Source organism: Eurosta solidaginis, chromosome 4, assembly GCF_040869045.1.
Source record: "Eurosta solidaginis isolate ZX-2024a chromosome 4, ASM4086904v1, whole genome shotgun sequence".
Lineage (NCBI taxonomy): Eukaryota > Metazoa > Arthropoda > Insecta > Diptera > Tephritidae > Eurosta > Eurosta solidaginis.
The window spans coordinates 175,922,064-175,946,069 of NC_090322.1; the positions used below are offsets into that span (position 1 = coordinate 175,922,064).

Sequence of the window (24,006 nt, forward strand, 5' to 3'; positions counted from 1 at the left end):
ACTCCAATATATGTCACAATTTTTGATCTTCTTTCTCCCTTGTTTCGTCCAACGCATTTCTTGGATGGCGGTGATGTGAAATTTTGCTTTGACGAGGACATCAACCAGCCGGGCATCTGCACCAATCCCATTCAGAGAGCGGACGTTCCAGGTGCATGCCCTCAATTCATTGTCCTTCAAACGTTTGCCATGGTCGTCATCAATAGAGAGTGTATTTATCCGAGGCTTGTTGTTATATTTCATTGGAGTATGGTTTTACGTGGCGGGTCCCAAGCCCAGCGCACAACCCGCTCAGCGGGGGTGAAAATATTACTTGGCACGTTTATATAGCGAGCCGCTTGCTCCAAGACAGCGGCCCGCTTGCAGCCGCACCTAGAGGTGTACAGACGCTGCCGATGAGATCTCCCCCGCCTAGCCCTTAAACCGATTATGTCAGAGTGGCCTAGCCAGATTGTCGCCTTCTCACATTAGCTTACCGCTAAACGGATGTTTAGCGGCTACCCAGAGGATATTTGGCCGCAAGTGACCGGCAGTAGTGAGCTGCTTTAACCGCATGCAAAAGAATCGCTCTGGCCATTCCCAGGTGAATGGCGGTCAGAAGCTTTCCCCACTTTCGTGGACTTCTACACACGGCCCCACCCGCAAATCATTGCCTGTACAAAAAAGTAAAAAATTTACTGTTTCTATTACCCTAACAGTAAAAATCAAAGTTTAGCTTTTAATTTTATTTGAACAAGAAAAGTCTAAATTTTACTGTTTTTTTACAATAACAGCCAAAATTTTACTATTTTACATTAATGTTTTTTTTTTTTAGAAATGAAAAGTAAAAGTTTTATTGGTTTTTTTATTTTTACAATAAAAGTGAAAATCTTACTATTTCTTTTACTTTTACTATAAAAACTAAAATATTGCTGTTTTTCGTTTCTCAACAATAAAAGTCAAAGTTTTATTTAATAAATAATATAAAACTTTACTTTATTTAATGAATAAAATATAACTTTATCACTACTACTTTTTAAGATAAATCACAATAAAGGTCAGATTTTCCTATTTCTTCTATTTTTATAATAAATGCCAAAATTTTACCGTTTATTTTATTTTAACAGTAAAACTTATAACAATTTTACTGATTTTTTACTTTTACAATAAATGTCAACATTTTATTATTGTTTATTTTATTTTAACAACGAGTGGTGAAATATTACTGGAATTTTGCCTTTATAATAAAATTCAAAATTTTTCTGTTTTCTTCTTTTACTACAGAATCCAAAATTTTATTGGCTATTTTACTTTTTTAAAAAAGTAAAATTTTTACTATTCCTTTACTTTTACTAAAAACAAAAATGTTGCTATTTAACAGTAAAAAGCCAAATTTTTTTTATTCACAATAAATACCAAATGTTTACTGTTTATTTTATTTTAACAGTAAAATTTATAATATTACTAGATCTAAACTTTTGCAATAAAAGTTAACATTTTATCAATTTTTATTTTATTTTAACAACGAATTGTGAAATTTTACTGGACTTTTATCTTTACAATAAACTTCAAAATTTTACTTGTTTTTAAAAATTATCGGATAAAAAATTGATCCGATAATAGGCTAACTATATGGTTTTGAGGTCGCTGAACATGATGCCGTTTTTGGAGTTTTCTAGAAAAAAGGGAGCGATGAAGCACCTCCAGTGAGTCGTGAGTTTTATTTTAGCATTCAAAGTGATAATTTCCTATTTTTTGTACATTGTTTGTCAATTGTTCGTGATTTTTGCGAGATATATTGGTTGTAGAGAAAAACTAATACCGGCATCGTGTTCAGCGACCTCAAAACCACAGAGTTAGGCTATTATCGTATCAATTTTTTTATCAACTATCCCCGCCTTCTCTGCAAGGAAGCTCTAAAATGGAGTCGTAAAAAACAGACATTCGCTACGGGTAAATTTTCGAGATTCGCCTCCAAACTCTGGGAAATGACTTCTGAGACCTATTCGAAGGTTTTTAGCATCAGCATTGTCAAAAAAGACATGATGCAAAATCGGGTCAGTCTAATGTATTCACACAATTCTTTAATGTAAGTATTTAGTGATGGAACTTTTAGAAAAAGTATCGATACCGGTACTCATACTCGGATCAAAATATCGATGCTAGTACTCATACTCACTAAAAGGTATCGAGTATACTCGATCCAAGTGAGTACTTCGGAGCTGTTATCAAAAGTGAAGAATCTTCTTTCAAATAGTCGGTTTAAGCTAAGTGCAGAGCTTTTATCGCATCGTCGACGATCTCAGTTTATGCTCAAGTAATGCTGTTAATGGACTGAACTTTTGTGATCTTAAAAATGTAGACCAAAGTACTTGGTAAAGTATCGGGGAAAAGTATCGATACTTTACTCAGTACTTGGAAAAAAGCATCGAGTACGTAATACTCGAGTATTTTTTGAAAAAGTATCCATACTACTCACTCAGTACCCGCATCGTTCTATCACTACTGATATCTCTCTCTGGTTAACATTTTTCTCCCTCTACCTTTCCCTTTCTGCCTATCCCTCCACTCCTCCGTACCTTTCCCTGTTCCTTATCCTCGCATTTACCTTTTTTGCCTTATGTCGAAAATATTAATTTTATAAAAAAAACTTTGCTTACTAACAAATTTATACACACATACACAGTTTCAATTCAGTTTGTTGATAACTTCTTCCACTAAACTGTGTCAAACGAAACATGTTATTTATTTTAACAAACAAAAATTCATATGGCATTAAGCACAATATCACCTGCTGTCAACAATCAGTCATTCAAGCGATAAAACCATCAACGAAACATAATTAAACATACATTTATGAAAGCAACGTCAACTTAAAAAATTTGAAAAAAAAAAAATCAAAATAGATAAGTATTTAACCAACGCAATTTACATTTGCAAGTAACAAATGATTTCAAGTTTCACTCTATGCGAAGGGCTTATAGCTTTATTTTGTATACGAAAGAAAAGCTGCAACAGCCTTAGAAACAAAAAAAAAATTAATGTAAAGTTTGATAGAACCATAACTTTCACTGAACGAAAACTATAAAAATGCATACTCAAAAAAAGTCAGAAAACTCTAAATAAAAAGTTTGAAATATTTTAATTTAAATATTTTTAATTTCTCGAATTTTCGATTTTGTTGAAAATGCTTTTAAGATTGCTTTGCATAGTTTCAGTTACAAAGTTGATAGAAATTTCCTCTTAAACTGTCGATAATAAGAAAAAAGAAGAACTAAGTTGACGAACTTTTATAAAATATGCCACTGATTTTCGAACTTATTTTAGAACATGTCTGCATTACTGTTTTTACAATTATTACAGTTTATCCCAGCAGTTTCTACCAAAACAAAAAATGAATAATTTGACTTTATTTGAAGTACATTAATTATTTTCTCTTTGTTTCCAGGTAAGTTCCTGAATCGAATTGCACAAACAAAGTTGAATCGAGTAAGATGTAAAAGCGTTACCTCATTTCTCAGAAAACTGTTGAACAATGTCATATTTCAGAATTGGTTTCAAAAACACCCTATCTCAAAACTTGGTTCAAGAACGCCCTACTTCAGAGTTTTTTCCAAAAACTCATTCACCCCTATTCTGCATTTCGATTACGTCTCCGTTCTACGCTCCGCTTTAATCGAAGTTTGGTATTCTGCATTGCGACGGAATCGTAAAGAGAAGAGGAAGAGCAAGTGCTTTTTCGAAATCAGCTGTTGGTACGGAAAGTGTGAACATTGGAACAAAATAAATTAAAGAAAATTTGTATAAAACACTGAAAAACGTTTATATTTTATTATCCACGCCATTTTGTACAAAAAAAAAAGCAATAGAATATATTGCCGCAGTGTTATATTTTTTTGAGTGAAGTGCTTTCATAATTGTAAATGTGTCTTTGTCGTTCTTTTGGCCAATTCGCGAATATAGTTGACATTTTCTAAATTTTAAGGATGCTAATTTCATTGCACTGGCCTAAAGTACTTTATAAAGGTTTATTTATTCTTTCCGCAAGGATTGTTTACGTTTTCGCTTCACCTTCCTCTATGCTTTGGCATATAACTGGACCCAACGAACAGACACAAATTATAGCTGTCTATTATAATGGAATCAATAGCCGCGGCATTATTTATGGAGTTGGAAAGCAACGCATACGAAAATTGCCAGGCGAGAATGGAAAGGCAAATATTGCGAGATTTGTGTAATCCATTTGAGATGAGTGACGAATTGTAAGAAATTGAACTTAAAATTGGTGAAGTTAAAGACTTATTTTGTTATTTAGGTTCAAAAAAAACTTTCGACTTAACAAGGATGCTTTCAAGTATGTGTTAGATACGTTTGCGGGGCAAATACGTCCAAGGACTTCGACATCGACATGTTGTTTTTGACCTGGAAACATATAAAAAACAATCATCATCAAGCCTTCTACGTTTCTTAACAAGTTTTACTTACATTTTTGTTAAAATTCTGTTATAAATTAATAAAAAAAAATAAAAAGAAAATATTTTTCCGCCAACTAATTTGCAACTTAGAAAAACGGAACTACGATCGAAATGCAGAATACAAAAAATCGAACGATTCGAAGTTGGATCGAAAGAGATTGGAACACAGAATACGAAAATTGCCAAATCGAAAAAATTCCAATCCAAGTCGAAATGCAGAATAGGGCTGATTATCTGAGCTCAAATTCATTATTTCATTTTGACAACTTCTGAGATTTGGCGTTTTTGAGACAAATGCTGACATATGGCGTTATTCAAACGTTTTCTGAGATAGGGCTTTTTGAAATGCCTTCCGAAATAGGTTTATACGAGCCTGACCCGTGCGCATCTTGCGCAACCAATATAAAAGTCTCTTATCAAATATTAACAGTCATCAGTTGTTCTATTAACTTACAGCTTGCGCTGCCATATTGCGTATAATAGCAACTGACGTCAATCAATTAAAGCTTACAGCTTGCGCTGCCATCTAGCGTACAATAGCAACTGCCGGTAATGCAGTGCAAATATTCACAATAGTGCCATAGTACAAATAGATTTCTTTGCGTGCTCACAATCGATTATTTTTAACAAATTATTTTTATAAAATATAGCTAAACAAAAGCACTACGACCAAAATTGCCCAAAGATGGCTAATAGCCCGAATCTCCATCTTTACAACCAACTCTTTATTTATAGATTTGGATTCCAAATAAGAGCGAAAAAGGGACCCGTACATAAAAACAGCAATTAGAAATAATATATATTGTGACGAATACTAGCAACACTAAGGGATACTATCATCTCTAAGCCGATACTAAGCAGTTACTTGTATGCACATAACCAAATTAATCATTATGTCTACACATATGTCCATACAAGCAGCGGAGGGCAACGCACAAACACATGAATATATCTGAGATACTCCCAAAAGTAGGCAATTATTTGTGCAAGTATCACTCACATATACACGCGCATATGAGAAGCTATACACGTGCATCTGTAGTTATAATTTTATAGCTGGTAACTAGGTAAATTATGGAAACGCCTAGGATTATGGAACGAGGAAATCGAAGAGTATAAAAGAGCGCAATCTGAGCAATCATGATTCAGTTTGATTTAAGCACGCTATCTGTCGAGAAGTAGTAGTGTTATTGTAAAGTACTTGAAAAACGGCCATTTTGCATTATTGAATAGTGGAGTTATTTATTCAACAGTTTAGTGATAGTTTACAGTATTGTAACGAATTTACTGAAATTCCTCTTATTTGCAACCTTCTACTAACGTTCGTATCGCTAAACTGTTGAATAAATAACTCCAATATTTAATAATGCAAAATGGCCTTTATTAAAGTACTTCACAATAACACTGATACTTCACAACCAATAGCTTGCTTAAATGAAACTGATAGTCGCGCCTCGACTGTTGCTGCTTTTATACTGTGCGGTTTCCTCGTTCACATATATCTAGGCGCTTCCATTTCCAGAACTTACTAGTTAGTTATCAATTATAAAATTATAACTACAGATGCACATGTATAGCTTCTCATATGCGCGTGTATTTGTGAGCGACACTTCCACAATTATAATTGCATGTGTTTGTGCGTCTCCTCTCCGCTGCACGTACGTACATATGTGTAGCCACAATGATTGATCTATTGATGTGCATACAAGTCACTGCTTAGCATCCCTTAGAGATGACAGCACCCCTTAGTGTTGCTAATATTCGTAACAATATGATTATACTCAGCAGTCGATATATTGTATAGAAACTCACGACACCTTTCGAAATTTTAATAATCTGCTCTCTATGAATTTTAAACAGCGAAACGAGAAGGATTTCAAAAAGAAAAAACATTTCTATCTCTGGCGATATTGCCATCTATGTTAAATCTATGCCAATGATAGCTGTTAAAATTGTTTACAAGCATTTATGTCAAATTAAAAAAAAAATATATATATACATATGTATATATTCGAACTCAATTTGTAAAGGCTTAGCGAACGTGTCGAACGGGGTAAAAAATCACATACTATGTACGGTAATTCTTTATTTTAGCTCACAACTGCTAAAACTCGACCAAAAAAAATATCGGGAGAGGTGTCACAAGACGCGCCTTTGACCCAGGACCACGAAATCGAAAGCGGAAATTGAGAATTGTATTTCTTCCAGAGATATTTGCAAACAAAATTGAAAACTGTTCTGCACAGAAATACTATGGATCCCACCTCCGGTCTCGGAGCGCTCCCGGGCCATTTTTCGGTTTTATAGAAACATATTTTGACAGAAATAAAATTTTAAAGTTCCGCTTTCGGTTTCGTCGTCTTGGGTCCAAAAGGCGTCCTTTGACACCTCTCCCAATACTTTTGGACGAGTTTCGGCAGTTGTGAGCAAAGTAAAGAATTACCTCGGAAGTATTTTCTTCACTGATTACGTAAGAAAGTTGTGTGTATGACTCGACTCCGTTACGAAGTTAGTGAAATAAATAAAACCGGCGTCCTTCATATAAGTGGTCAAGTTTATTTTCGATTGTAGGTTTCGAAAAAGTGTTCCTGTTACACACATACCCAAATGCGTATTCTCCAAAATTCGAATCATATATTTTTGTTCACCAACTTTCGATATGTGTGCTTTTTGTGTGCGTTGTGAATTTTGTTATTAATTTCATTAATAAATAACAATAACAATGAATAAAACATCAAATAAACTGAATACACACAACAATAACCCGCTAACACAAGACCGGTTGTACATAGATGGCCAGCACTGTATGCGGCAGCCTCTGATTGCCACTTATATATTGTAACGAATTTAATGAAATTCCAAACCTTCTGCTAACGTTCGAATCGCTAAACTGTTGAATAAATAACTCCAATATTCAATAATGCAAGATGGTCTTTATTAGACTACTTTGAGAGTACTTCACAATAACTCTTACTTCACAACTAATTGCGTGTTTAAATCAAACTGCTTACTGATTCCTCAGCTTGCGCTGCTTTTATACTCTCAGTTTTCTCGTTCATCCATTTCTCCTAAGGTCTAGTCATTTCGTGAAAATGTATTCCAGAACAATTGTATCCCTTGCCGGCTGATGATTACATATGTTTACGAGTATCTCTTCGCTGCCTAGTATGTACATATGTGTGTAAATGATGATTGATTTGTTTGCGTACATACGTGTGGCTGCTTAGTATCAGCTTTGTGATGCTAATATTCGTCACAATATGTATTGCAATATTGCAATCGTATGCACTTTGTCAATTAACATTCAATATATAGAATAACACATTATGCATCCACAATCGTAATATTATTAGTTTAAAATACAAAATTATTGTAGAAAAATAAAACAATCGCGCGAATTTGGAAATACAATGAGTTTGTAAACAAACAAACAAAAAATGAGAGAATGGAGGAAATTTGTAGAAAAATAACCAGCATTGCCACTCTTCTCGTGAAATTTTTCTAAGTATGCAGGGTTGATTTGAGCATTAAGTTGCGATTTGTTTTCAAAATTTGTATGCCAAATGCGAAAGTTCATGCTAAATGCGGGCTGAGCATGAACAGCCTATTAAGTGATCTACCCACTACACTATAACAAACCAAAAAGTCTTCTTGGTAATTTTCAATTATTTTAAGAAAATGTTCTTTGCCTGAAAGACAAAATATCTTTAGCTCTACCTCTTAACGAAAATAATAGATACACCACATCACTTGGATTGGAAAATTGGTAGGAAAGGAGATAATATTAGTCAATCAATTGCGCTCCACCTTTATATTTTTACTTCTCATAAATATTTTTGCCATTTCTATTTGAAAATTTAAAAATCAAAGTTTAGCAAGAATATGGCTTTATATAAGGAGATATTTTTCGCAAATTTATGTCCATTTATATAAAGGAAGTGCTTACAATTTTTTTATTTTATATTTATTTTCTCCTTTTCTTACATTTTCTCGGTGTCTTATCCTATCTGTTAAGTTTTACGCTTGTAGCTCAATGAGAACTTACATAAAAGTCAATCCCAAATTCCCTCCGTTCCGTTTGATTTTTCTAAATATCTCAGTCCGTGCGCCCCCTACCGATACTTTTTGTATCGTGTCATCGGCTATCATCGACTTCTGAATTAAACTCTAAATTTTTAGCTTCTAGCTCATCGAGAAGTTACTTAAAACCCGGTTTCAAATTTCCAAAATTTTTATCTAATTTTTGCGATTCGTGCGCCACCTAACGGAATTTTTTTCTCCTTTTGTTCCTTTGCCACGGTATCTTAACCTGTCTCTGAGGTTTCATGTTTGTAGCTCAATGAGAAGTTGCTTTAAAATCGATCGCAAAACACAAAATTTCCAAATTCTTATCTAAATATTTCGATCCGTGCGCCAACTAACGGAATTCTTGTCTCCCTTTCTTAAATTTTCTCGGCGTCTTATCCTATCTGTGAAGTTTTACAGTTGTAGCTCAATGAGAACAGACGTAAAAATCAATACCAAAATTCCCTCCGTTTCGTACGATTTTTCTAAATATCTCATCCCGTGCGCCACCTAGCGAATCTTTTTGTATCGTGTCATCGGCTGTCATCGACCTCTGAATTAAGTTTGAAATTTCATGTCTATAACTCATCGAGAAGTTACTTAAAAGCTGGTTTGGAAATTTTCAAATTCTTATCTAATTATTTCGATCCGTGCGTCACCTAATGGATTTTTTGTACGGTGTTCTAACCTATGTGAAAAATTTCACGTTTAAAGCTTAATGTGAAGTTACTTAAAAATCGATTGCAAGATTTGTATGAAAAGCGGACAAACAATCAACCGACCTAATATAAAGAAAGTAGAAAATAGATAAAAACTGATAAGCAAAAAAATTTGCCGATAATCACGATTTGCTTCGTTTCCACTTGCACATTTAATAAATTTGTTGATAATTTGATTTGGTTATGAGAATTTAGTTGTTTAACATTATTAAAAAAGTTCAAAATTTTTTTCGTTTGATTTGTTTATACTTTTCATTTTATTTCGTGCATTTATTTGCTATCACCAAATGTACATTAAATATTCATAATTCAGAAAGTCAAACCATTCAGTAGTCATACGCGCCTAATCAAAAACGAACGACTAGAGTTGCCCTCATGATATTTGTAAAGCATACTTAATAGTTTTCGCTTGGGACGTGATAAAGAGCAGTGCAGGCTATTCAAAAAAGTAAAATATGGCGCTAAATATTAATTTGAAATTGGCACCACTAAAACTGCCAAATACGTTTTTAAACTATGAGAATGTTTCCCTACGCTACGGACGCTACGTGTGTTTGATGTTGTTGTGTTTAGAAAAGCACCAGGCCTCATGCAAACGAACTCAGATTTGATATCGCGAGCAAATGAGCGAAGAATGTGTACATAGTTGTTTTGTTGGTTGTAACAACTTTGTCAAAAGACACACAAATAAGCATGAATACAGATCGCCTCCCATTACCATCAACGCCACAGAAGTTCAGGAATCCATCGAACATGCTAAAATATCTAACGCTGTAGGGCCGGCCATTCTGATGCTTAGAAATCTTGGTAATGAGGGATTAAAGTATTTTTCGCCATACCTGAAAAATTGAATTACGTCCATCCGATATCTCTCCTATCGCCTGTAGCCAAGGCACTTGAAGCCGCCCTTCTTCCTTATTTCACCGCAAATCTGCGACTTGCCAATCATCAGCATGGCATCACTACCGCGCTAAACGCCATGATCACACTGAATAAAATATCTCACCATAGAACAGTGCTCTTAAATAAAAAATAAATGTAAGGCGCCATAACTTCCGAAGAAATTTTAGGCCGAGCTTATGTTCCAATTTGCGTCATGCTCCTTTTAATTTTTCCTACAAATTGGCGGGACGGGGCCTACTTGTTTAATACCGACTCCGAACGAGATCTGCAATGCATATGAGTTTTCACTGAGAGCAGAGAACACACTCGGAGTGCTTGCCAAACACTGCCGAGGGACGACCCCGCTAATTGAAAAACCTTGGTTCTAAAATTTTGATGTTGCTTTGTCCGGGGCGTGAGCCCAGGATCTTCAGTGTGGTAGGCGGAGCACGTTACCATCACACCACGGCGGCCGCCCAAACAAAACGGCCGCCGTAGCTTAGAGCTAGACTTATTAAAAGCATTTGTAACAGTCAATAACAGCGCAGTACTGCAATACTTGGAAGGGTCAACCCTTCCTCCCAGTCTAAAAAGATAGAGGAAAGTTGCATCAAATCCCCAGAGAATTAAACAAGTGGTGCCACAGGATGGTGTCCTATCCACACTTTTGTTTAACTTTTGAATATCGAAGCTCCCAGTATATCCTATCTTCCTAGTCTTTCCCGTGTTTTCACCTAGCGAAATCTGGCACTGTCTCCGACCAAATCCTCGCTCACCTTATTTACAACGTGGACGAAGAAAATGTCCGCCATATTGAACGTCAACGTCATTGGAAATACCCTACCGACTGTCTTACATCCAAAGATACTGGGTGCGACGTTCGATCAGGACCTGCATTTTGGTCCGCATGCAGCCGCAATTGTACCTTAAGTCCAGAGCCGTAACGAAATCCTCAAGTATCTTGTCGACAGCACTTGGGGCAAAGACAAAAAAAAGCATTTAACTACTTGTAAAGAATGCTACGTGTCTCCAATATGGTCGCCGAGCCCAAAAGAAATACAAGGTAGGAAACTGTAGGCCTGTCAAAGACTGCGCTCAGAACTGCCACGGAATGTCTCCTTAAGTATCCATAGTGATGACAATTTGTGAGTGTAGGCACTACTTATTGGATTGGGCGAAACAATGCTATAACAACAAGCACAATATTTCCAAGCCCGGAAAAAATCCAACTGCCCTTATTGCGTTTTTTGTGCAACTTACGCGAATCGAACCGTGCCTTTCGAATTTTCATTCTGTTTTTTATTGGGTTTGTGCACTTTTTTGAATATCATAACAACTTAATTAACTTAGCATTAATTTGCTCAATTTGTTTTTAATCTAATTCGTATTGATGATCATTAACCAATTGTATGAATAGATATTTATGTTTATTCAATTTCGATTTAAAGTAATTCGGTGCGGAAGATATTATAATGACGTCATGCTCTAGCTGTGCTTTGTGATTTTATTTCATTATGCATATTGAAATAAATGGTGTTTATGATTTAATAATTAAGCATAAAACTACTAAATTAGTAGACGAAATAAAAAAAAATAATAGTATTAATAAATTCTAATTGAGATATATACATGACAGTATTGAATTAAGGTATGTAAAAGGCGGATAATGCTTTAGCGTTTGATTTGCTATAAATATATCCCGATTATTATAATGAATTATTGGCCTTTCATTTGTGGGAAATAAAATAATAATTTGCTTACGAAAGCCGGACTCATTGTAATCATCGTTAATTGGGACTTAACTGCCTTCGGCAAGGGAAATCCGAGCAATTGCCCTCGTCGTATCGACCAATTAACCCCCGTTCGTTTCTTCTAAAGAGTATAGAGAAAATTTTTGATCAGCGTATTAGGGAGGTTAACCTTAACAAACTCCCTTTGTGTAAGACTCAATTTGCTTATCAGTCAAGAAAATCTACGGGAACCGGGAAAATAGAATATAACCCTCTGCGCTTTTATTGGCATCTAGGGGGCTTTCGATAACACGACACCTCAAGCTATCGAACAGCTAGAATTAGCAAGGATATACCTAAGCCCAATGATTTTCGCTTTGTGATATTCATGCTAAAGAGAAGAAAAATCAGTCTTGAGTTGGGAGAGACAACTGAGTCAATTGTGGCCACTCAATGATGCCCTCAATATGATTAATAATATAAGCAAAATACCTAGGGCTTACACTGGGCGGAACCCTCACGTGGAGTTCTCATATAGTTGCTGCCTTAACAGAGCAACAATAGCTTTCTTTGCCTGCACTCGACTCTATGTTAAAACATAATACTGTTGTGAAGCCAATATTTCCATATGCTTCCTTAGTTTAATGGCCGAAGATCACGCAAACAACAGCTATAACACTATTAAGCAAACTGCATCGACGAGTTTATATTGGCATAACGGGTGCGATGAGAAAGTTCCCTGCTGATGCATTTAGTGCCATAGTGGAAATACCTCCCTTCCCTATTCAAATAGAAAAAGAGGCAACACATGTTGCTATAAAACTTCGCAATATCTCTGACTTAAAGAGCGGAAACATAACAGGACATATGAAAGTAGTAAGAAAATTCATAGGAAATCACAAAATGCAAATACGCGATACAATTGCCCATTCGCTCAGAATCTCATGGATGCAAACCCACTATTTTTCAAGCTTCCATCCATGCAATAGTAGTTTTCGGTGGAGAATGTCTACAAAGAGGCTAATCCTCGAGGGGATCCTCATTATGTGAGACAGCTATGCAGCCATATGTGCCTTGCAGTCTTACATAATTACCTCTTAGCTTGTGGATTGGAGTCCTTAATGATTTGGAAGCGAAAAATAAGGTTTTGTTAGGATGGACTTCCGGACACCGGAGACATATGTAGTGAACAGGCAGACTACCTAGCCCAGCAGAGTGCTTTAGCAGCATTCTATAGTCCAGGGCTCTTATGCCGACTCACAAAGGCACACACTAGGGAAACCCTAAGTAACTGGGAAACAGAAAATTGTTTATACCCCCAGCAACGAGATTATCAGACGAACTCATTTATCTAAGTAGATAGTGCCTCCGAACTCTCACTGGGTACGATACGGGACAATGAGGTCTATAACATCACTTAAGTAAGTAACATCTATCCCATAATCAATCTGTGAGCCGCCGGATAAAACGCCGATTCACATTCTCTGCGAATTGCCCTTAAGAATTTACACAGATACAAATTCACACATTGAATATAAAAAAAATTATCGTAGCACTCCCATATGCCCTCACATGTAAATTCGATTCATATGAAAGTGTCTGAATTTCATATGAAAGTGCAAAGAAAAAGCACTTCCATATAAAGCCAAAGCACTTCGGTATGATATTGAAATCTACACTAACAAATTGGCACCAAAAAATGTTTCAAAAGTATTATGACACTGAGAAAAATTTTAATTAAAAAATTATTTATTAAGGGGACTTTAGGGTTCTTATTATTTTAATTTAACTTTGTGTTTACGTTACTTTGAACTTTGTAATTTTAAAATGTTTTATCAATATTTTAATTTTCAATATTGATTTTTCAATTATCAAAAATTTTTATTGTTTGAAGTTGGTAAAATAAAAAAAATACAAAGTTCAAAGTAACTTAAACACAAAGTTAAATTAAAATAATAAGAACCCTACAGGGACCATCAAAATTCTTTAAACATTTAAAATATTTTTTTTTTCTTTTTCAATTTAAAAAAGTTTCAGTGTACATATAATTCTGTATATGTATTATGATTGGCACATCAATATAAAAAATTTTGAACAGCCCTGTGCTAATTATTGTTTTTTCTGGATAGCAGTTATTCTCGAATGTTTGAGTCGCAAGGATGGACTCCGCCTTTGTGTTCTGCTCTTCGGTCTAATGAGTTGACAGAGCCCGACTCTTAATTTTCGTCCTGTTTGTCCTGAGTAACTGTATTGACAAACGTGAGTAAGTTTTTGTGCGCCGTGCCTGTCAAACGAACAATCTCGGCTTGGACAAGTTGACGAGCAATCGAATGCTCCACATTAGGCTTTATAGCCGATTCAGTCAAGGGCTTGACCTAAGTGTGCTACCGATCGGCGTCAGCCACTCCTATCATACCAAAACAAACAAAATCACTTAAATCGGAAGGAAATAGTGTTGCTGATGTTGTATGAATTGTTCAAAAATAAATAATGATTACATAACAAACTTCGCTAAAGGTACTTAATTGTTTGCAGTTTATGTTTATAACTGCAAACAAGTAAGTACCTTTAAAAATGCCCAGAAGGTATTAAATAATAAAAAAAAATTATTTCCTTACAATAAATTGAAATCAAATAATAAAAATAACAAGTAATCGGGTATTGTTTGACTTACAAGTGGCCAATTATTTATTAACTCCACATCCAGGTCTTCGTAAATGTATATGCCTTTTAGGTATTTGCTCGAAACTGTGTTAATTTTTTTTTTTGTAAAATAACTGCCTGTTGTTGATTAATATCTTCAGTTTTGTTTACTTTTTGCTTTTATCGAACATTTATATTTGGCTTCAGGCATTATTCAACAAAAATTGTTAGTTTATAAATAAAGTTTTTTAGTGCACACTTTCTTTAACAAATATCTGGTCATTTTACTTTTTGTTTCATTATTCATAAATTATGCAAGTAGCTGCTTTTAATAGGCTTAGAAAGGGTTTCCAAGTGTTTCTAGGTTCAATGAAGGTTGTTCCTGCTGGCTTGGGAGTCTATGTAACTGTATGTGGCTGTAAATTCAGGTTGCTCAATTGCTTAGACCCAACTGACCTACTAAAGAATAGACGGCTTTGCACCACCTTTGGTTTGAGATCCCTTTCATACAAACTCTTTTTAGGACATCCTTGTTATAATATTGAACAATTTAACCGAAACATTGCTATTTGAGCATAGTTTTTATTCATTACAGCACTGTGAGGCTGAGCCAGTAATAACTTCCCAAAATTTATTGAGAGCTTTTGAATTTAGGTAGCTGATGCTTTTTATTGACGGACTTCGATTACTATCAAGATTGGAAAATCGGAAAGTTTGTCTTTTACGTCAATTTAAAGGCAACTGGCCGGTCCATGATAACTCCACATAGACTGAGTAGTGTTTTAACGTGTACATCTTGATATATCTGAATATTATCAACAATTTTAATATTTGATGCTTACAAAGCATTAATTGATTACTCAAAACTTCGATCAATCACATCTTAGATTACTTAATTAATCGATTAATAAAAATTTTTTATTAATCAAAAATAGCGTAATCAGTATTTAGAATAATCATATTTATTTGTTATCGTATGTTTGATTGAATTATCGGATGTTTGATTAATTGCAGTTTGATCAAAGTGATTAATCAATTTTTCAAAACTTAAATACGAGCATCTGAGAGAAATTTTCCATTCTTTATAAGCCATTGATGAGTCAAGTAATTGTATTGTAACAAATTTAGGGAAATTCCGCTTATCTGAAACCTTCTGTTAACGTTTGAATCGCTAAACTGTTGAATAAATCACTCCAAGATTCTGTATTGCAAAATGGTCTTTATTAGATAACTTTGGGAATAGTACAATTAAAATAAAAAAAAAATAAATGTAAGGTGCAATAACCTCCGAAGAGATCTAAGGCCGAGCTTCTCTTCCAATTTGCGTCGTGCTCCTCTTGATTTTCCCTACAAATTGGCCGGACGGGACCTACATGTTTTATGTCGACTCCGAACGGCATCTGCAAGGCAGATGAGTTTTCACTGAGAGCTTTTCATGGCAGAAATACACCCGGAGCGCTTGCCAAACACTGCCGAGGGGCGACCCCGCTTAGAAAAATTTTCTTATAATTGAAAAACATTATTTCTAAAATTTTGATGTTGCTTTGCCCGGGAGTTGAACCCAGGGCATACGGTGTGATAGGCGGAGCACGCTACCATCACACCACGGTGGCCGCGAATAGTACAATTATACTTCACAATTATACTTCACTTCGTAACTGATAGCGTGTTTAAATCAAAACTGATTAGTCATGTCTCAGCTTGCGGTCTAGACGTTTCGCCTTCCAGAATAGTTGCATTTCCTACTTGGTAATTTCTATATACATGTATATTTGTAGTTTATGTTTACTTATAGCCATATGCGGGTGTATGTGTGAGTAACTACTTCGGCTGATGATTACATGTGTTTGGGAATATCTCTTCGTAGCCTTGTATGTGTTGGTGTAAATTATGATTGATTTGTTTATGTGCAAAAGAGTGGCAGCTTGATTTATTGTTGTTGTGCCTTTATTTACTAACAACTTAGTGATGCTAAAATTCGCCACCGTATAATTGGCCAATCGAATGTGGAGCTTACAAAATTTTCGAAAACTTTTTGTTATATGTACATATTTAATTAGCGAGACATGCTCATATTGCTTTATACAATTGTTTTTGTTATTGATATTAGAGAAAAATTACAAAATTTACAAACGACGATGGATGAATTTCACTTCTTCATCAGCTAGCTTTTCGGGAGCTGAGTATTGAGCTCGAAATCTCCAACATTCATACTTTATACTACATAGTGTAAAGGCAAGCGGAAGTACTGTTTATAAAAGAAATGCTAAAAACCCAATGTTACTAAGCCCTTGGAGCGCGCTTATAATTATTCCACACTATTAGTATTAAAAAGCATATAGAATAAGTAGTACCTTAATGGTGAATAACGGAATAGCAACAAAAAGGCAACACTTAGAGACCAATTGCATAGCGAGCCGCGGGGCATTCATGTGCCTGAGTGGATAAAGGCATCTATGAGATATCGATATATAGCTGTTAAAACACTATTCAGGTTATGTAAGGTCCTCACGGACCGCTTCAGTTTAACCTAAACGGACCTAACCTACAAAACGGATGCAATATTTTATTGTAGTAAAAAATTTAATTCAGTGAAAAAATTGCGAAGTTTCATTGGGTCTTGATACCGCAGGCCTAGAAAAGGCCTAGAAATTTGACGACTCCTACAGGGTTTAATGTGGTCATATTAATCGTTTTCGAGATGGTCGGGCTAGTACCTTTATGGTGCTTTGTTATCGGAACGTACCGGATCTGTATCCGGCAAATGACCATCAACATCGATAACACTCCCAAAAACCTTCGGGGAGTGTCTTTATTGTTAATATAACAACAATGACATCATAAAAAACTACCTTAAAAATATTTTCTTAAAAAAATTGAGCAATCTCTTTGGATCCTATACTATATTTACCGTCTCGCAACGAATTGCGACAAAACCTACAGGGAGAGTCTTCATTGCCACAAGAAGAAGAAGAAGCTTTTCACTCGCGCTATTTAACAAACTAGTAAACTTTTATTATGACAGTCGCGGTATGAGGTTAAAAAAATACATTAAAATATATGGAATTAGAAAAGCAGTAAGTCTTCATAAATCTTCTTCATCTTTAAATTAACGGGTTTTGCTATTTACTCAATTTGTTATCTGATGGTTTTGTTGAATTATAATAATATAAGCCTGCCTAAGCATATTCAAATATTTTTTATATAAAGATTTTTTCTATAATTTTGTATTTATTTTTTTTGAAATATGTAAGAATATGTTTACAAATTCTACAGTTTTTCAATGTCAGCTCGCTGCTTTACAATGGCATCACTCAGCAATGCCATCAGTTGAACTTGAGCGAGTTAATGTTTTTTTCTTTTACTTTGTAATAAAAGTACGAATGTAATTAATTATTTATGTTACAGCAACAATTTAAATGATGTGACAAACGCTGAGTCTACTTAAATGTGAGTAGTGTACGCTAAAAACTGAAAATATTATAAATCATTCGCTGTCTTTGTAAGCACATTTTTCGCGCATTTTCGTTTTTTTTTTTTTAATTATGCCTGTGTTAATTTATTTCAAAATGTTAAAACTGATTTTTTAATGAGGAAAAGTTTCTTAAAAATAAAATAAACAAGTTAGGACGGGGATGTCTTTGGCTGTGCCGCAGACTTCATATCTTTCATGAATTGAGCTGGACAATAATCTTATCCCATTCGTGATATCCGAATATTCGGCTTTATAAGATGTGAAATATATAGAGAACAGGTGTAAGTAGCTAAGTGAGGTTCAATGAGAAAGTGAAAGTGTCCCACCCGTGACAACTAGGCAGGAACAGTTGTAAGATATGATTAGGCATTGCTAATATGCCTTATTATCCTAATAGGGATATCAACAAATTATGTCCAGTAAAAATTTTAATTAAAATACGACATCTAAGATGTAGGTTTTTTCATGGCGCTTGAGTCTGAGTCACAGATTTGGAGAGTGAAAATTATTAAAATTTTCCGAGACTCCAATTTATTTAGGCCATGAAATTATTTAATGGCGTGAACCATATTTTGAACCTTAAGAATACTTTATTTAGCATAAAAAAGTGCATTAAATGCTATTAATTCGAATATGTCCCACCCGTGACAATTGCTGTCTCACCCGTGACACTAATATTTTTGATTATAACAATAAAATCATTTAAGAAAAATAATTTATTCTTACGGCATTTGATTCCCAAATGTTGGTATATCTTAAATTATTTAAACAAAAAAAGCTACCTTCATATATTATAATATATCTATACGATCATTAACGGATAGCACCTTTTCTCCCCACCCGTGACAATAATAAAACTTATTATATATACTGTATGTAATGTATGTTTTTTTTACATAAAACAGTACTAACTGAATGTAAAATTAACATTCAATTACAATCTCCAAAAACTCCAGCCGATTTTAACAGAATGCTTCACCAAAGATTAAATAATGTGTACAATTGTTCCACCCACCCGTCACGATGGAACATTCACTAAATGACATTTGCGATAAATACAAAATAAAAAATAGATCGTTTTTTTGTGTGAGGTTACAAAGCTTCACGTTTCTTGTAGTCTGCCTGAGATAGCATGAATCACTTATCGAAATATATGACGTATACTTGAGTATTTGTGGAAGTTTGAAGCTTCCTGCTGTCAAAATGAGGCTGAAATTAGAAAAGTTTCTCACCTGAACAATCAGTTGTATGGACCGATGGACCGATCCCTACGATTTTTTCAGACTCCAGTGGTGTAGAAATTGGGAATGCTTCTTATCGAAACAATCGGCTGTATCGGGTATATGCTATGCATACGACCGATCTATATGATTTTTTCAGACAACAGTATGTGCCATATACGAAAGCATTTGGTGAAATTTGAAGCTTTTTGCTGAAAAGTTGTGGAAGATATTACAAAAAAACCTTTTTTCTGAAAAATCGGTTGTATGGAGGATATATGCTTTAGTGGTTCGATCCGGTCGGTTCCGACAGATGTCTAATCCTATACCAAAATATACCTGCTGACAAATTTCCATCAAGATTTCTCAAAAATTGCGTTAAGACAGTCAGACGAACATGGCTAAATCTAACCATATCGTCGACCTAATCAATTCGGTAAACTTAATGGTCGGGTCTGTCTTTTCTCCTTTAAAGAATTACAATTTTGAGATTCGTTTAATATACCAGTTCATTTTCATGAAAGGTATAAAAAGGTGTGCGTGCTTATATTCAGCTTATTTAAGAAAATAGCCACAAAAAAATTCTTCTGAATCACTTTGCAGCAGTAAAAACCAAAGATTTCCAGTAAAACTGTTATAATTTTGAATTGCACAGGAAGAAAAAAAATTTGCTTACTCAGGCACGGCGGTTTTATTGTAATAATAAGAGTAAGTATTTACGATCAGATCAGTTGATAAGAAAAGAAAGGAATTAAAAAAATATGTGGTAAACTGTTTTTACAATTTTTTTTATTTATAAACGAGCCGGTCCCGTGCGCATCTTCCGCAACCAATTTAAAAGTATCTTATCAAATATTAACAGAAATCAGCTGTGTTCTATCAATCAATTAAAACTTCAGCTTGCGCTGCCATCTGGCGTATGGTAGCAACTACCGGTAATGCAGTGCAAATATTCACAATAGTACCATAGTACAAATAGATTTCTTTGTGTGGTCGCAATCGCTTATTTTTAACAAATTATTTTAATAAAATATAGCTAAACAAAAGCACTACGACCAAAATTGCCCAAAACTCGCTAATAGCCCGAATATCCACCTTTACAACCAAAACTTTATTTATAGATTTGGATTCCAAATAAGAGCGAAAAAGGGATCCGTACATAAAAACAGCAATTAGAAATAATATATATAATATGACATATGACATAACAAAATCAATCCAGGTTTATGTTGAACGCCTCGGATTCATGCTCTATTAATTTTGATTATCTGTTGCCATTTTATTTCTTTCGTTGCAAACTTACAAATCTGTAATCATTTGAAACAAGAAGAAAAACGGTGCAGTTGGTCATGTTTGTCTATGACCTCATTGCATTATCTTTGAAGTGTCCAGCTCTTCTTGAAAATATGCCGTTTAATGTGCCCCAAAGAACTCTACGCTCATTCCTACCTTTTTATTTTGGTGCTTAATAAACTCTCCGACGATTGTAAGTACGATATTGATTTCTTTGTGCCCAGAGATGCCTTCAAGTCATCTACATATTAATCTATTATTATATTGACATACATAATTTCTACATTTTACTACCTTTATATTAAGACCCTTTCATGTTTGTCCCCTCATTTCCATACGAATTTTTGACCCACGGAAAAGTCTTTTACGGTAACTTACCGTTGAGCTAGACACTTGATACTTAGAACATAGTTCAGATCTGGGGGACATTACAATGAAAGTGAAAAAAAATCCGCTAGGTGGCGCACGGATCGAGATATACATAAAATTAATTTTAAAATGGAAATTTTGCGATCGACTTTTAACTAACTTCTCGGTGATCCAGAGACGTGAAACTTAGCACATGGTTAACTGACTTCCCGATTACCTAGAGACTTGAAACTTGGCACTTAGTTAGAGGCCTGGTGACAATACAACTTATAGAAAATAAAGGTTCACTAGGTGTCGAGCTAGTCAAGATAACTGCAAATCCTTTAAAAACTGGGGGAAACTTCCCGATGAGCTAGAGGCCGTAAGTCAGAACCCGATGACAATGCAGTATTTTATCAAAAAAATTCCACTAGGTGGCGCATGGATAGAGATATTAAGAAAACTAGTTTTAAATTGGGAATCTTGCAATCGATTTTTAACTAACTTCCTGGATATCTAGAGACTTGAAACCTGAAATATAGTTTAAAACTCGGTTACAGTGCAATGTTTGATCAAAAAATTTGAGCTACGTAACGTACAAGTCGAACTATTTAGAAGATTAGGCCATACCTTCCTGGCTAGCCTCCTGAGTGTTGCAGGCGTTGTAGAATTCGTTGAAGGCTCAACTCAATGCACGGCCTTGCATACTTTTAGACGTACGCGACTTTCACCACGATTCTTTTAGACTTTCAGGCGTATGCGAATTTCACCACGATTTTCAGCTGTGCAAATTAAGTATTTGGCAAACGAGGTGGAATTCTCTTGTTAAGATGCGAGGTGGAATTCTGTTGTTTTCGCCAGTGTTGTCAGCAAAAATTCCACTAATTCTCTTAAATCTTGCTATTTTGAAACAATTACTAAAGATAAGAAGGAATTATCTAAATTACTAATCAAAGTTGCAAAGTTTTTGTAGGCAGTACTAAAAAATTGAAAATAAAAAGATGATAAAAAATTGTAAGGAGGACCTTTATATAAATGGACCAAAAACTAGAAGGCAATTTTTCCTTTAATACAGACATAGTCTTGTTGAATTTTCACTAAAAAACTTTAATAGCTCTTGTAAAAGAATTTTGGGATTTAAAATTATAAAGGTAGAGCGCGTGTTTAAATTTTAAATAATCAATTAGTTAATCCCAAGTACATGGTTTGCCTTAAATTGAAAGATTGCGCTCCACCTTTATAGTTTTTAATCCCAAAATTCTTTTACAAGAGCTATTTTTAAACTTTTTTAGTCAAAATTCAACAAGACTATGTATGTATTAAAGGAGAAATTGCCTTCTATTTGTTGGTCCATTTATATAAAGGTAGTACTTAACATTTTTTGTCATCTTTTTATTATGTTTACTTTAATATTTTTTATATCTAGACTGAATAAACTAAACGAAAGCATTTAAAAAAAATTCGATAGATATTGTCACTGCTATTTACAGCAGTTATAAACTATTTTGCTATTTATATGCAAATACTAAAGGAACAGATTGTTTCCATTATTTGAAAATGTTTAAATAACTTAAACTCGTTCATTGATTACTATTTCTGTACGAAATCGCGCTAAGATTCTGCAAACTACGATGCCCTAATAGAGTTAAGAAAAATCCAATTGCGTTTCTCTCTCACTCTTGTAGACACACTTCCGGAACTAAGCAAATGAAAATAATTAAAATCTCCTTAAAATCATACATTTAATTACTTAATTATTGCACAATGATTACCTTCTTTTTTTCAATGCTTCTATGCAAATTAAATTGATTGATGTAAAGCGCTCGTTGTGTAAACAATTTATTACTACTTATATATATATGTATGTAGTATTTCAAATTAAATTTACAGCGCACTAAATTTGTTCTATATAAATTTAATTACATATTTAGCATTGTTTTATTACTTATAATTTTCACGTATTATTTGCACAAAGCTGTTATAATTTCTGTTGATTATCGAGTAACGTTGTGTTGCTGTTGTAGGTTTTTAACGTTTCACGTTGTGTTTGTTGTTGTTATTGTTGTTGCTGTAATGCCTTTAGACGTACACAGCGTTCGTTTGTAAATATAATTTGCTGGCTATGACTATTTGACACTTATGACACTTTGATTTGTTTACTTCGAATATTATTTGTTTAAAAAATTTAGCTTTGTAAATATTTTCATTTTAGTACTGTAAATGCTATTTGTTTTGTTGTTGCATGTGATTTGTTATTAATGCTTTTTTGTTGTTTGTCAATAAGTATTTTTACTCCTGCCTGTCATTCATGTGACATTTGAACTTTTGTATGAGTGCGCGCGTGAAATGTCACGTTGCACCCTTTGCATGTGCACACAAATATTTGCATGGAACAAAAGACTTAGGCGACAAACCTGCAGGCTGTATATGAGATAAAAGACTTAAGGCGCAAACTTGAAATTGATTCTGTCGCCGCACTGGTAATCAAAGAAGTCTAGGAATTTTACTTTGTATTCTTTTTCAGCACCTACTCGTTTTAGTTAGTTGAAATTCTATAACGAAATGTTTCTATTAAATTTTTTTGTTACTAAAAAAATTTAAATTTAAAATTTTACTTTTATTAAAATTTTATTTTTATTTATAAAAAATATGTCGAGTTTTTTTATTGTTTATTAAAAAATATTTTAAAACTTATTTACTTTTAAATCTATGTTCATAGTTTTACAGCTTGTTGAAATGTGTATACTTTTTCAAAAATATGTTTAACAAACAAAATTTTATTTAAAGAAACTAAAAAAAAATTTTGGTATAAAAAAATCAATTGATATTATTTTATTAAAATATTTTTTATCTTCAAAAAATTTAAATTTAGTGTTTAATTTTTTTTTAATTATTTACAGTTATTTGCTATCAAATAGTAGAAATTTATGTAAAAAAATTAGTTTTTTTAATTTTATCTTATGAAAACTATGCCGATTTCTTTATAAACCTATTTTATAAAAAAGAAACTATGCAATATTTTTATTTTTCTTCGTTAATTTTTTTAAGTTAGAATTCTGTTAAATTTTCGAATTCTTTTTTTTGAATTTATTGTTTAAAAATTTTTTTTGTTTGAACTGCCTTCTCTTTGTTCAAACAAGCAAGTTCTACTGTAATTTTTTTTATTATAAAAAAATT

General features: G+C 33.9%; 2 protein-coding genes across 15 annotated transcripts in view; one reads left to right on the forward strand and one right to left on the reverse strand.

Annotated features, from left to right (window-relative positions):
* Window positions 1–24,006, forward strand: part of PAPLA1 (Phosphatidic Acid Phospholipase A1) — a 197,370-nt gene that overhangs the window by 110,293 nt on the left and 63,071 nt on the right. The window lies entirely within an intron of this gene.
* Window positions 1–24,006, reverse strand: part of LOC137250688 (uncharacterized) — a 149,051-nt gene that overhangs the window by 109,837 nt on the left and 15,208 nt on the right. For 4 of the 13 annotated variants that reach the window (XM_067783910.1, XM_067783907.1, XM_067783906.1 and 1 more), the window contains exon 2: window positions 22,602–23,381. The exons of 2 other annotated variants lie outside the window; for them this stretch is intronic. The gene's annotated coding sequence lies outside the window, so the exon portion shown is untranslated. Of the gene's footprint in view, window positions 1–14,524; window positions 14,701–22,601; window positions 23,417–24,006 lie in introns of those variants that run through there. 7 more of the 13 variants (XM_067783915.1, XM_067783912.1, XM_067783911.1 and 4 more) reach the window with 4 other exon arrangements.